This window comes from Panicum virgatum, chromosome 3K, assembly GCF_016808335.1.
Source record: "Panicum virgatum strain AP13 chromosome 3K, P.virgatum_v5, whole genome shotgun sequence".
Classification (NCBI taxonomy): Eukaryota; Viridiplantae; Streptophyta; class Magnoliopsida; order Poales; family Poaceae; genus Panicum; species Panicum virgatum.
Window position 1 is genome coordinate 52240653 of NC_053138.1, and position 11216 is coordinate 52251868.

The following is an 11216-nucleotide window of genomic DNA, read 5'->3' on the forward strand; positions in this document are numbered from 1 at the left end:
CAGCTTCTCTCCTTGGGCTTTTCCATTATTGCTGGTAGATAAGAAGGATGGCTCGAAGAGGATGTGTGTCGATTATCGGGAGCTGAATGCAGTTACTATCAAGAACAAGCATCCACTGCCCCGTATTGAGGATCTCTTCGATCTGCTTCGAGGTGCTCGTATATTCTCGAAGATTGATCTTCGTTCGGGTTATTTTCAGCTGAGGATCCATCCTGGGGATATTCCGAAGACGGCATTCACATGCAAGTACAGACTATATGAGTACACAGTCATGTCCTTCGGCTTGACTAATGCTCCGGCTTTCTTCATGCATCTGATGAACATGGTTTTCATGGACTATCTGGATGTCTTTGTGGTGATTTTCATTGATGATATTCTGATTTTCTCCAAGACCGAAGAAGAGCATGAGGAGCATCTGAGACTCGTATTGCAGAGATTGAGAGAGCATCAGCTGTATGCTAAGTTCAGCAAGTGCGAGTTCTGGATTGACGAGGTTCCATTCCTCGGTCATGTTATCTCTCAGGGAGGCATTGCTGTTGATCCGAGCAAGGTGAAGGATGTGCTCGAGTGGGAGACACCGCAGACGGTGAAGGAAGTCCGTTCATTCTTGGGCTTAGCTGGATATTATCGGAGGTTCATTGAGAATTTCTCCAAGATCGCGAAGCCTTTGACTTCCTTGCTAGAGAAGAATGTGGCATTCATATGGACGGATGAGCGTCAGAAGGCCTTTGATGAGCTGAAGAAAAGGTTGACTACGGCGCCAGTCCTGACTCTACCAGACCAGACGAAGAGGTTCACGGTGTATTGTGAAGCTTCGAAGGATGGTCTTGGGTGTGTTCTGATGCAGGAGGGCAGAGTGATTGCTTATGCTTCACGGCAGTTACGCCGGCATGAGCTGAACTATCCTACTCATGATCTTGAGTTAGCCGCAGTTGTGCATGCTTTGAAGATTTGGAGGCATTACTTGTATGGGCAGCGGTGTGATATCTACACTGATCACAAGAGCCTCAAGTACATTTTCACACAGAATGAGCTGAACATGCGGCAGAAAAGATGGCTAGAGTTGGTCAAGGATTATGACCTGGAGATTCACTATCATCCGGGCAAGGCCAATGTTGTAGCAGATGCTTTGAGCAGGAGAAGCTATGTCAACATGGCCGTGGCTTTCCAGATGCCTCCAGAGTTATGCGAGGAGTTCGAGCAGCTGAGTCTGGGCTTCTTGCATCATACTTCCAGTGCAGCATTTGAGGCAGTACCGACTCTAGAGTCAGAGATCAGGCAGCATAAGAAAGAAGACGAGAAGCTGCAGGAGATCCGTGAGTTGCTCAAGAAGGGCAAGGCTCCACACTTCAGAGAGGATGATCAGGGTACTTTGTGGTACAAGAACCGGATCTGCGTGCCTGATGTGAAGGATCTCCGGAAGTTTATTCTGAGTGAGACCCATGATACAACTTACTCTATTCATCCGGGCAGCACGAAGATGTACTATGATCTGAAGGAACGATTCTGGTGGCATAGGATGAAGCGTTCAGTAGCAGAGTACGTGGCCATTTGCGACACCTGTCAGCGTGTCAAGGCTGAGCATCAGAGGCCAGTAGGTCTGTTACAGCCTTTGAAGATTCCAGAGTGGAAATGGGAGGAAATCACTATGGACTTCATTGTTGGATTGCCTCGTACTCAGAAGGGGTACAACTCCATATGGGTAGTAGTGGATCGATTGACGAAGGTTGCTCACTTCATTCCAGTGAACACTACTTACTCCGGTGCTAGACTTGCAGAGTTGTACATCTCTCGGATTGTCTGCTTGCATGGTGTGCCCAAGAAGATCATATCTGACAGAGGGTCTCAGTTCACTTCTCGGTTCTGGGAGCAGCTCCATGACTCGCTGGATACGAAGCTGCGTTTCAGTACGGCTTATCACCCTCAGACAGATGGGCAGACAGAGAGAACCAACTAAGTGTTGGAGGATATGCTGAGAGCTTGTGCCATTCAGTACGGTACTAGTTGGGATAAGTGCCTGTCATATGCTGAGTTCTCATATAACAACAGCTATCAGGCCAGTCTGAAGAAGCCTCCCTTCGAGGCATTGTATGGCAGAAAGTGCAGGACTCCTCTCTATTGGGATTAGATTGGTGAGAAGCAGCTCTTTGGCCCTGAGATCATAGATGATGCAGAGCAGATGGTTCAGGCTGTGCGAGAAAATCTGAGGATTGCACAGAGCAGACAGAAGAGCTATGCTGATGGCAAACGGAGGGATCTGACCTTCAGTGTCGGTGATTATGTGTACCTGAAGGTGTCTCCGATGAGAGGAATCCGCAGGTTTAATGTCAAAGGGAAGTTAGCACCTCGGTATGTGGGGCCATTCAAGGTGCTAGAGCGGAAAGGCGAAGTTGCTTATCGCCTGGAGTTACCTCTCAGCCTTTCAGGAGTTCACGATGTCTTCCATATATCTCAGCTGAAGAGGTGTCTGCGAGTACCCGAGGAGCAGGCACCACTGGATGGAGTGGTATGTAACACCCTAATTTAAATTCCAGCATTTATTAATAAATTTAATTGGCTTTATTTAAGTTTCTAAGGTTTATTGTGTTTAGTATGGCATTTAATTCAATTTTGTTCCTTAAGTAATTAAAATTTTATCATAGGTTTAAATTTTGGTGTTGCATTCATGCTGGTGCATAGTTTTAATTATTTGAGTGTGGTTTGAATTCAAATTTTATTTGAATTCAAATGTGTTTGATTGATTTAGAATTAGAAAGAGAGAAATAGAAATCAAACCCACAACCAAAGTCAACCCAGCAACAGGCCAACCCGACCGGCCCAACCCACCTCCTTTCTTTTCCGCAGCCCATTTGCTTCCACCCGCCCGGCCCACCGTCTCCCGCTCGGCCCGTGACGCACGCCGGCCCAGCGTGCGCCCCCCAGCTCTCCCCGCGCCTGACCCCACCAGCCAGCACCCGCACCCCAGCCAGCGCCCGCGCCGCGTCGTCCCTCCCTCTCTCGCTGCGCCCCGGGCCCGCCCGTCAGCTACTTCGTCTCCGCCGCGCAACCGCCCGCCCGCGATCTCCGGCGAAGTCCACGCCGGCCTTCCAAACCCGGGCGCGCATGCCTAGGTTGGCCGCCGCCCTATAAGTAGGCCCTGGCCTCCCCCGAACCCCGTCGTCCATGCCCTAGCCGCCACCCGAACCCTAGCCGCCGCCTCCGCTCCGCCGAGCCACCGCTCCCCTGCACCGCCGTGGCCGTGCCTCCCCACTGCACTGCATCCTCTCTAGAGCCGCGCAGGAGCCTCAACTTGGTGCCAGGAACAACTCCCAGGCCTCTGCGCACGGCTCCGGCAACTGCAGCGATCGGAAACACGCTGTACTCCATCGCCGGTGAGTAGAGCCGCCGTCGAAATCTCTCGGTTCCTTTAGTACTCCGGCCGCCCTGAGCCCCACAACTCCTTCGCAGCCTCATCGCGCACCGGTCAGTGGAGCCCAGAAGCCCAGATCTCCCCTCTGCAGCGACTTCCCCCGAGCGCTGCCACGACTCGCCGCCGGTCCGCGACGCCGACGCCCTGCACGGCCCGTCTACTCTTATCCAAGCCCGGTGAGCACTGGCAGCCTTCCTCGGTATCTTTTGCGCTAGAGAGTGTTAGTCCGTAGCCCCGGAATCCTGCAGAACACCGCTCGCCGGCGAGAACCTCGGTGCAGCTCCGCCGCCGCAAGTAAACCGGCCCGCCTCCGCGTTTCCCCCGCCGCCGGCGCCCGCGAGTCTTCTGAGCCGCCCGATTTGAGTCCTACGCCCCAGATTAGATCGTAGGTTGATTGAATCTGAACCGCCAGATCTGAATCCTACGATCGAGATCCAAACGTAACGGTTCGCCCTGGTTCTTTTGTTAAAGAGCCCCTCGGTTTATTAGAAATCAACCCGCAGTCCATCTCTGGTGAAAAGTATTTCCAAGTATGCCCTTCCTTTTACGCTTTAGCCCCTGACTTTTCCAGTTTTCAAATCCGCAGTCCAGCCCTTGAGATTTTATGCGCTAGCCCCTGAGTTTAACCTTTATTTACGTTTTAGTCCTCGGTTTTTGCAGAAAACCCCCTGGAACTTAGTTTTTCTCGCAGATAGGTCCCTGAACCTTGTTTTTAGCGTAGATTATGCGTTTTAGCTCCGTTTTAAGCGTTCTTTATATCCGCGCGATCGTTGTAATACGTAGAATAGTTCTAGACTAGTTTAGTGTGTTGTTTTTATGTATTGATGTACTGTTTCTTGGCTTTTGTTAGTGTTTGCTTGTATGCTTATTTTTGTGCATTGTTTTGGCCATGTGTTCGTGAGTAGACGTTGATCCATCTGAGGAGCCCCAGTACCAGTACCCGGAGCAGCCGTCTTCCGAGTAGTTTGAGCAGCAGCCTGAGCAGTACGAGGAAGGCAAGTATAACATGAACAACTTATCATCTTTAAATACAATTTCATACTGCATTTAATACTGTATGCCTATAAGGACTGTCCTAGCCACTTTATATCCTTTATATATCCTTTGGGTTGCATTTTGTTTAGTTGTGCTAGGTTGCTGTGCTATAACACACTCTGGTCCTTTTTAATTAATTTTGATTAATGGTTTACTTGAACTTAATTTTGAGAGTGGCCCTCTGTGCTTCGTGCTTGGGTGGCTCACGTCTCGTTAAAATATGGTTTTTGTTAGAAACATGGTTTAGGGGGCCAGCACGGTGCTTAGTGCCTAGTTGGCCACTCTCCATAAGGACCGGTTCATAGAGCGATAACCTGGTACAACAGCGCTACCACAAGGCTAGAATGGGATAGACTTGGCTTACTAATTAGGTCTTTTTGGTTTGGAGTAACTTACCTGCGGGGCAAGAGTAGTAAGCTTCAATGGTCCCTGCTCCTCCGGCTGGTCTGTGCTTGGTTTGCGCACCTGTGCTTGTACCCCTGTGAGGTGGGCCCCATCGTCGCTGACCTAACTCTCGCGGTTACGCCTTGCCAACGAGATTCTTTGTAACGGCCTCGTAGTGAGTCGCTAGTCATCTCACCTAAGGAAGTGTGATGAACCCCTAGCGTAGCTCACAACTTGTGGGTAAAGATGTGCAACCTCTGCAGAGTGTAAAACTGGTATACTAGCCGTGCTCACAGTTATGAGCGGCCCAGATCCTCCTTTTGATTAGTGGGGTTAGTTCCTTCCGACGAGGGGGTGCCTCTCGGGGTTACTTTGTTGATTTTGGAATGGTTCTCAGTAGTAACATGATTAATTCTGATTAATTACTATGTAACTGGGTTTATGGTAATTCATCAACTTGTAGTAATTAGCTTTAATAAAATTTTGCCAAGACTTAAAAGCTAATGCAGTTGAGTCAGCCAACCTTAGAGCCTCATAGTTTGTGTTATACTTGTTGAGTACAAGTTGTGGACTCACTCTTGCCTCTTCTCTACCTGTCAGAGAAGAATGTAGCAGAGCTCGCCTACGGTGGCCTCTCTCGAGTCACCAAGGGCGTCTACGGGCCGATGGATTTCGAATCCATCGGCCACCTTCTATCAAAGGTATCTGCTTATGAACGCCTCCATCCTGACCTCTATGCAGAGAAGCCGCGAAGACCGGTAGCCTACTTCCAAGCTGCAGAGGAGGAATCAGCCGATGAAGCCGAGGTATCGGTCGTCCAGTGGGCCAAGGCTTCTCAGCCTCTGTCTTGCCCCTGGCTCAAGTGACCTGAGGCAACCATTGGGTATGACTTCGATGTGACCAAGACGGAGCAGATCTTTGACCTGCTCCTCAAAGAGAAGCAACTGGAGCTGGCGGCCGAGCACCAAATCCCTTCAACACATGAGCTCAAGGGGCGCAAGTACTGCATGTGGAACAATACGGTCGACTCCCATAACACAATCGACTGCAAGGCTCTGCGCCAACAGATACAGAGCGCCATCGAGCAAGGGCGTCTGGTGTACACACGTACCCAAATGAAGGTCGACAAGATGCCCTTCCCTCAAGTCAACATGGCGGAGGTTGCGTCTCCTCGGCAACAGTCTCCGTCAAGCAGGTCCTCGGTGCCTTTCCAGCAGATCCGGAGCACTATAGAGCAAAGGCATTTCGTCACCAGGGGGGCACGCGGTGAGCTTGGTTCACCTCCTTTTCCTTCGATTAATATGGTGTTAGTGTCACGCAGCACTAAGGGAAAGGAGAAGGCCGATTCCGACGATGATCAGCCGCTAGTGTTCAAGCCGGAATGCCACACCTCAGCGAGGGAGGTGGAAAGAAATCGCCGATCACATCCCAACTCGGGAGCGTTGATCGGGCTGTACGCAAGAGCTGAGGACCGGTACCAAGAAGCTCAGCGCCACGAAGACCAACGCGACTACCATCGCGGCCGCGATAGCAGATGAGGCAGGGTCTCTCACAGTCCACGCCACTGTTCACGCGGCGAGGAGCGCCGCCATGATCCACGGCATCAGCAAGAGAAACGCTTCCGCCGCGACCAGCGATATGATGAAGAGTGCGACCGCCAGGATCACAGAAGATTCTGGGCGCATTGGGAGTGCCCGTTCTTCCAGTACTGCTGGAGCCAGGGTATGGATCGTCTCCCAACTCCTGAAGACTGCATGGAGTGCTCCGCCCAGCCACGTGGCAATCGGCGTTCATCAGTATTCCAGAGGCTCCGGTGCCCATCTTCACCTCCACCACATCAGGCGTCGCCCGAGAAGCACCCGCAGGAGGAGCGCAGCAAGAAGCGAGAGGAGTGACACCTCCCACGTTGGTGCCCGGACAGCCTCTCCAAATCACAAAAACGGAGAGTCCAACGACTCCGCAGCCTGGAACAAGCCGAAGAAAATTATCTTTAGCTAATGAAGCAAGTAAACTCCGGACCAGCGGCCATCGCACCCCCTCGCAGGGAGCGTCACATGGTTTGGAGGAGAGTGCAGCCGACCGCGTCGGCTCCCGATGTCGAAACATCGGCCAAAACAGTCACATCGGCCGATGTCAACATGGTATTCTTTCTTCCTGAAGAGTTCCGCAATCCCCAGCCGAGCCAGGAGACAGTGGTGGAACTCAATCTAGGACCTGCAGCCATCATCTTCGAGAAGCCGATCGACAAAAAGTACCGTCACCTGAAGCCGCTGTACCTCAAGGGCTACATCAACGGCAAACCGATCAACAGGATGATGGTAGATACCGGTGCGGCAGTCAACCTGTTGCCGTACGCGGTGTGCCGCAAGATCAGTCGAACGGAGGAGGACCTTATCAAGACCAATGTGGTCCTAAACGATTTCAAGGGCAACCCAACACCAGCGAAGGGAGTGCTCAACGTCGACCTGACCGTTGGGCACAAGACGGTCAGCACCTCGTTCTTCGTCGTCGACTCCGACGGGCACTACTCGGCTTTACTTGGCCGAGATTGGATCCACGCCAACTGTTGTGTGCTGTCTACCATGCACCAATGCTTGATCCAGTGGAATGGCGATGAAGTAGAAGTGGTCCCTGCCGACAATTCCTGTGACGTTACCATGGCGGATGCTCCGAGTTGGTGGGGAGAAGGATTGGAGTGCCTGACTGGGAGGAAGGAACAGGATTGGTGCTTCGTCACTCAGTCATAAAATGGAGTAATGCCGATTCTTGCAACCGGCAACGAGTCATAGAAACATTCACTCTGGGTCGGGCCGATCCGAGCGATCGGCCCCTTTTAAAAGAATCATCTTGTTTTTACAGTTGTAAAGCCGATTTTTGCAATCAGCATCCAAGCGAAATAAAATTGGCCGATGCATGCCATCGGCCTCTCTATTATTTTGAGTCTCATACAATCTGCACTACTGAATTAGCGGAGGAGGGCAAGCTGGGTTGTGGATTTACGCCGGTCGATGATCTAGAAGAAGTCGACATCGGGCCAGGGGATCGTCCTCGCCCCACGTACGTAAGCAAGAAGGTCAAACTTGAAGTTAAAGTACAACTCACTAGCCTCCTAAAGGAGTTTGCGGATTGCTTTGCATGGGAGTACCACGAGATGCCCGGCTTGGATCATTCGATAGTCGAGCACAGATTGCCGATTAAGCCTGATTTTCGCCCTTTCGCTCAAGCTCCCAGGAAATTCAATCCTAACATTCTAGGAGAAATCAAGGATGAGATTCAGAAAATGACCGAAGCAGGTTTCATCCGGCCGTGCAGGTATGCCACGTGGATTTCTAATATCGTGCCTGTCAGGAAGAAGAACGGCCAGCTTCGTGTCGGCATCGATTTCAGGGACCTCAACAGAGCCACACCCAAGTATGAGTACCCGATGCCAGTAGCCGATCTACTCATGGATGCGGCGGCCGGTCATAAGATGATGAGTTTCCTTGATGGCAATGCTGGGTAGAACTAGATTCTCATGGCGGAGGAAGATATATTCAAGACTGCTTTCAGATGTCCGGGTAACATTGGCCTGTTCAAGTGGATTATAATAACCTTCGGCCTCAAGAATGCCGGAGCAACCTACCAGCGGGCGATGAATTACATATTTCATGATCTCATCGGTCAGCTGGTAGAAGTATACATTGATGACGTAGTGGTCAAATCGGCTCTACCGGAAACACACTTAGCCGATTTGCGACGAGTGCTGGAGCGCAGGCAACTTCATGGCCTGAAGATGAATCCCAAGAAGTGTGCGTTCGGCATCATAGCATGGCAATTCCTGGGCTTCATGGTACATGAGCGTGGTATAGAAATCGGCGACAAGAGTAAGAATGCCATCATGACTATGACCCCACCAGCAGACAAGAAGCAGCTGCAGAGCCTGATCAGCAAGTTGAATTTGATCAGACGATTCATATCGAATCTGTCTACCAGGATCGAGCCGTTCATGCCGCTCGTAAAGATCATGAGCGCCAGCGAGTTTGTCTGGGGGCAGGAACAGCAGAAGGCATTCGATGATCTGAAGCAGTATCTATCATCCCCACTGGTGTTGGTCCTACCCCAGCTGGAACAACTGTTTACAGCATACCTATCAGACGATGAGGTTTCCATCGGCTCAGTTTTGATCCAGGAATTCCAAGGAAAAGAGAAAGTTGTCTTCTACCTCAGCCGACGGCTGCTCGACACAGAAATGAGGTACAGCGAGATGGAACACCTTTGCTTGTGTCTATACTTCACATGCACCAAGCTACGGCATTATCTGCTCAACGTGGAGGTCCGCGTTATTTGCAAGGCTGATGTCATCAACACATGCTATCGGCACCCATCCTCAAGGGGCGGCTCGGGAAGTGGATGTACGCTGTCTCAGAATTCGACGTATGATTCCAGCCAGCCAAAGCCGTCAAAGGTCAAGCTTTGGCATATCTCATCACAGAAAGGGCAGTATCGTTGACTCTTTTTGTTGGTGTCAGGCCTTGGGTTTTATTCTTCGATGGATCAGCCTGCGAACCCGCATGCGGTATCGGTCTTCACATCGTCTCTCCACGTGGGATGGTTTATCAGTTTGCATTTCGTTTGGCGTCCAAGCTCACTAACAATTGAACCGAGCATGGAGCTATTTGCAGGGGTTTAGAGTTGCTTCTGGATGCCGGCGCCGAAATGGTTGAAGCCTTCGGCGATTCAAGGGTAGTGATCCGTCAACTCACGGAAGATTACGACTGCGTCAGCGACAATCTGTATCCATACTTCGTCAAGTGCCAGAATCTGATGGCGAAGTTTCGCCAAGTTAACCTGACTTGGCTACCCCGGGAACAGAATGATGAAGCTAACAGGCTAGCGCAAGTCGCTTCCGGGTATGTACCGCAGACTGATGATATTTCGGTTGAAATATTGCAGCTGGACACTGCCGACTGGAGAGCCGATCTCCTCTAATACTTGAAGGATCTGGCTTGGGGGGCAAATAGGAGGACACGATGCAGGGCATTGAGGCATGTACTAGTTAGTGACGAGGTGTACTTTCGCACCATTGATGGAGTGTTACTGAAGTGTCTCGGCCCGACCGAAATATTGAGTGTCATGCACGACGTACATGAAGGGACGTGCGGTACTCACCAGTCTGCACACAAGATGAAGTGGCTGATCAGAAGATCGGGTTTTTATTGGCCATCGATGCTAGAGGATTGCTTCAAATATTATAGAGGCTGCCAAGACTACCAGAGATTTGGCACGGTACAGATGGCTGCAGCAGACTTGCTACACCCGATCGTGAAGCCATGTCCGTTCAGAGGATGGGGTATGGACATGATCGGCCAAATCAACCCTCCAACTAGTAAAGGGCACAAGTGGATCCTAGCAGCTACAGACTACTTTACCAAGTCGGTTGAAGCCATGCCAATGAAGAACGTCACGGCCAGGGATGTGGTGAACTTCGTCAAAGAACACATTGTATATCGGTTTGGCATTCCTCAGACCATCACTATAGACCAAGGGACAGTCTTTACAGCTGAGGAATTCAAGAAGTTCGCCAAAGAGATGGGCATGTCCCTGATCTAGTCATCGCCATACTATGCGCATGCCAACGGGTTGGCTGAAGCTTCCAACAAAAGCCTGATTAAGTTGATTAAGCACAAGATCGACGATTACTCGAAGCAGTGGCATGAGCGTTTAGCAGAGGCACTGTGGGTGTATCAGATGTCATGTCATGGGTCCGTCAAGTGCGCACCATATCAGTTGGTCTACGGGCAAGAGCTGTAATGCCCTGGGAGATTAGCATCAGCTCTTGGCGCGTCGCGCTGCAGGACAAGATATCAGCCGATGACTATTCCTCTCTCATGATTTTCAACACAGAAGATCTCACGGAACTTCGGCTCTGGGCTCTGGAAAAGATCAAGGAAAATAAAGTGAAAGTCACTAGAGCTTACAACAAGAAGGTTAGGCCGAAGAATTTCCAAGTTCGAGATCTCATCTGGGAGTTGGTGTTGCCGATTGGGACTAAGGACCCGGCGTATGGTAAATGGTCGCCCAATTGGCACGGTCCTTACCGCATAGTGGAGACCGCACCAGGCAACACTTATCGCATGGAAACCCTCGAAGGGGTAAGATTCAGCCGCAACGTGAACGGGAAGTACTTAAAAAAGTATTACCCGAGCCTATGGGTAGGCTCATAAGAACGCCTCTCTCAGCTCACGTAAAGAGCCGACACACTACCATCGGCAAATAGCCGATGTCAGGTGTCTAAAGACGATGCAGTGCCATCACCTCAAGAGTTGATGCATTGCCATCGGCACGTAAAGGGTTCTAGATGTCTGAAGCTGATGCGTTGCCATCGCCTCAAGAAACGAATGATAAATCC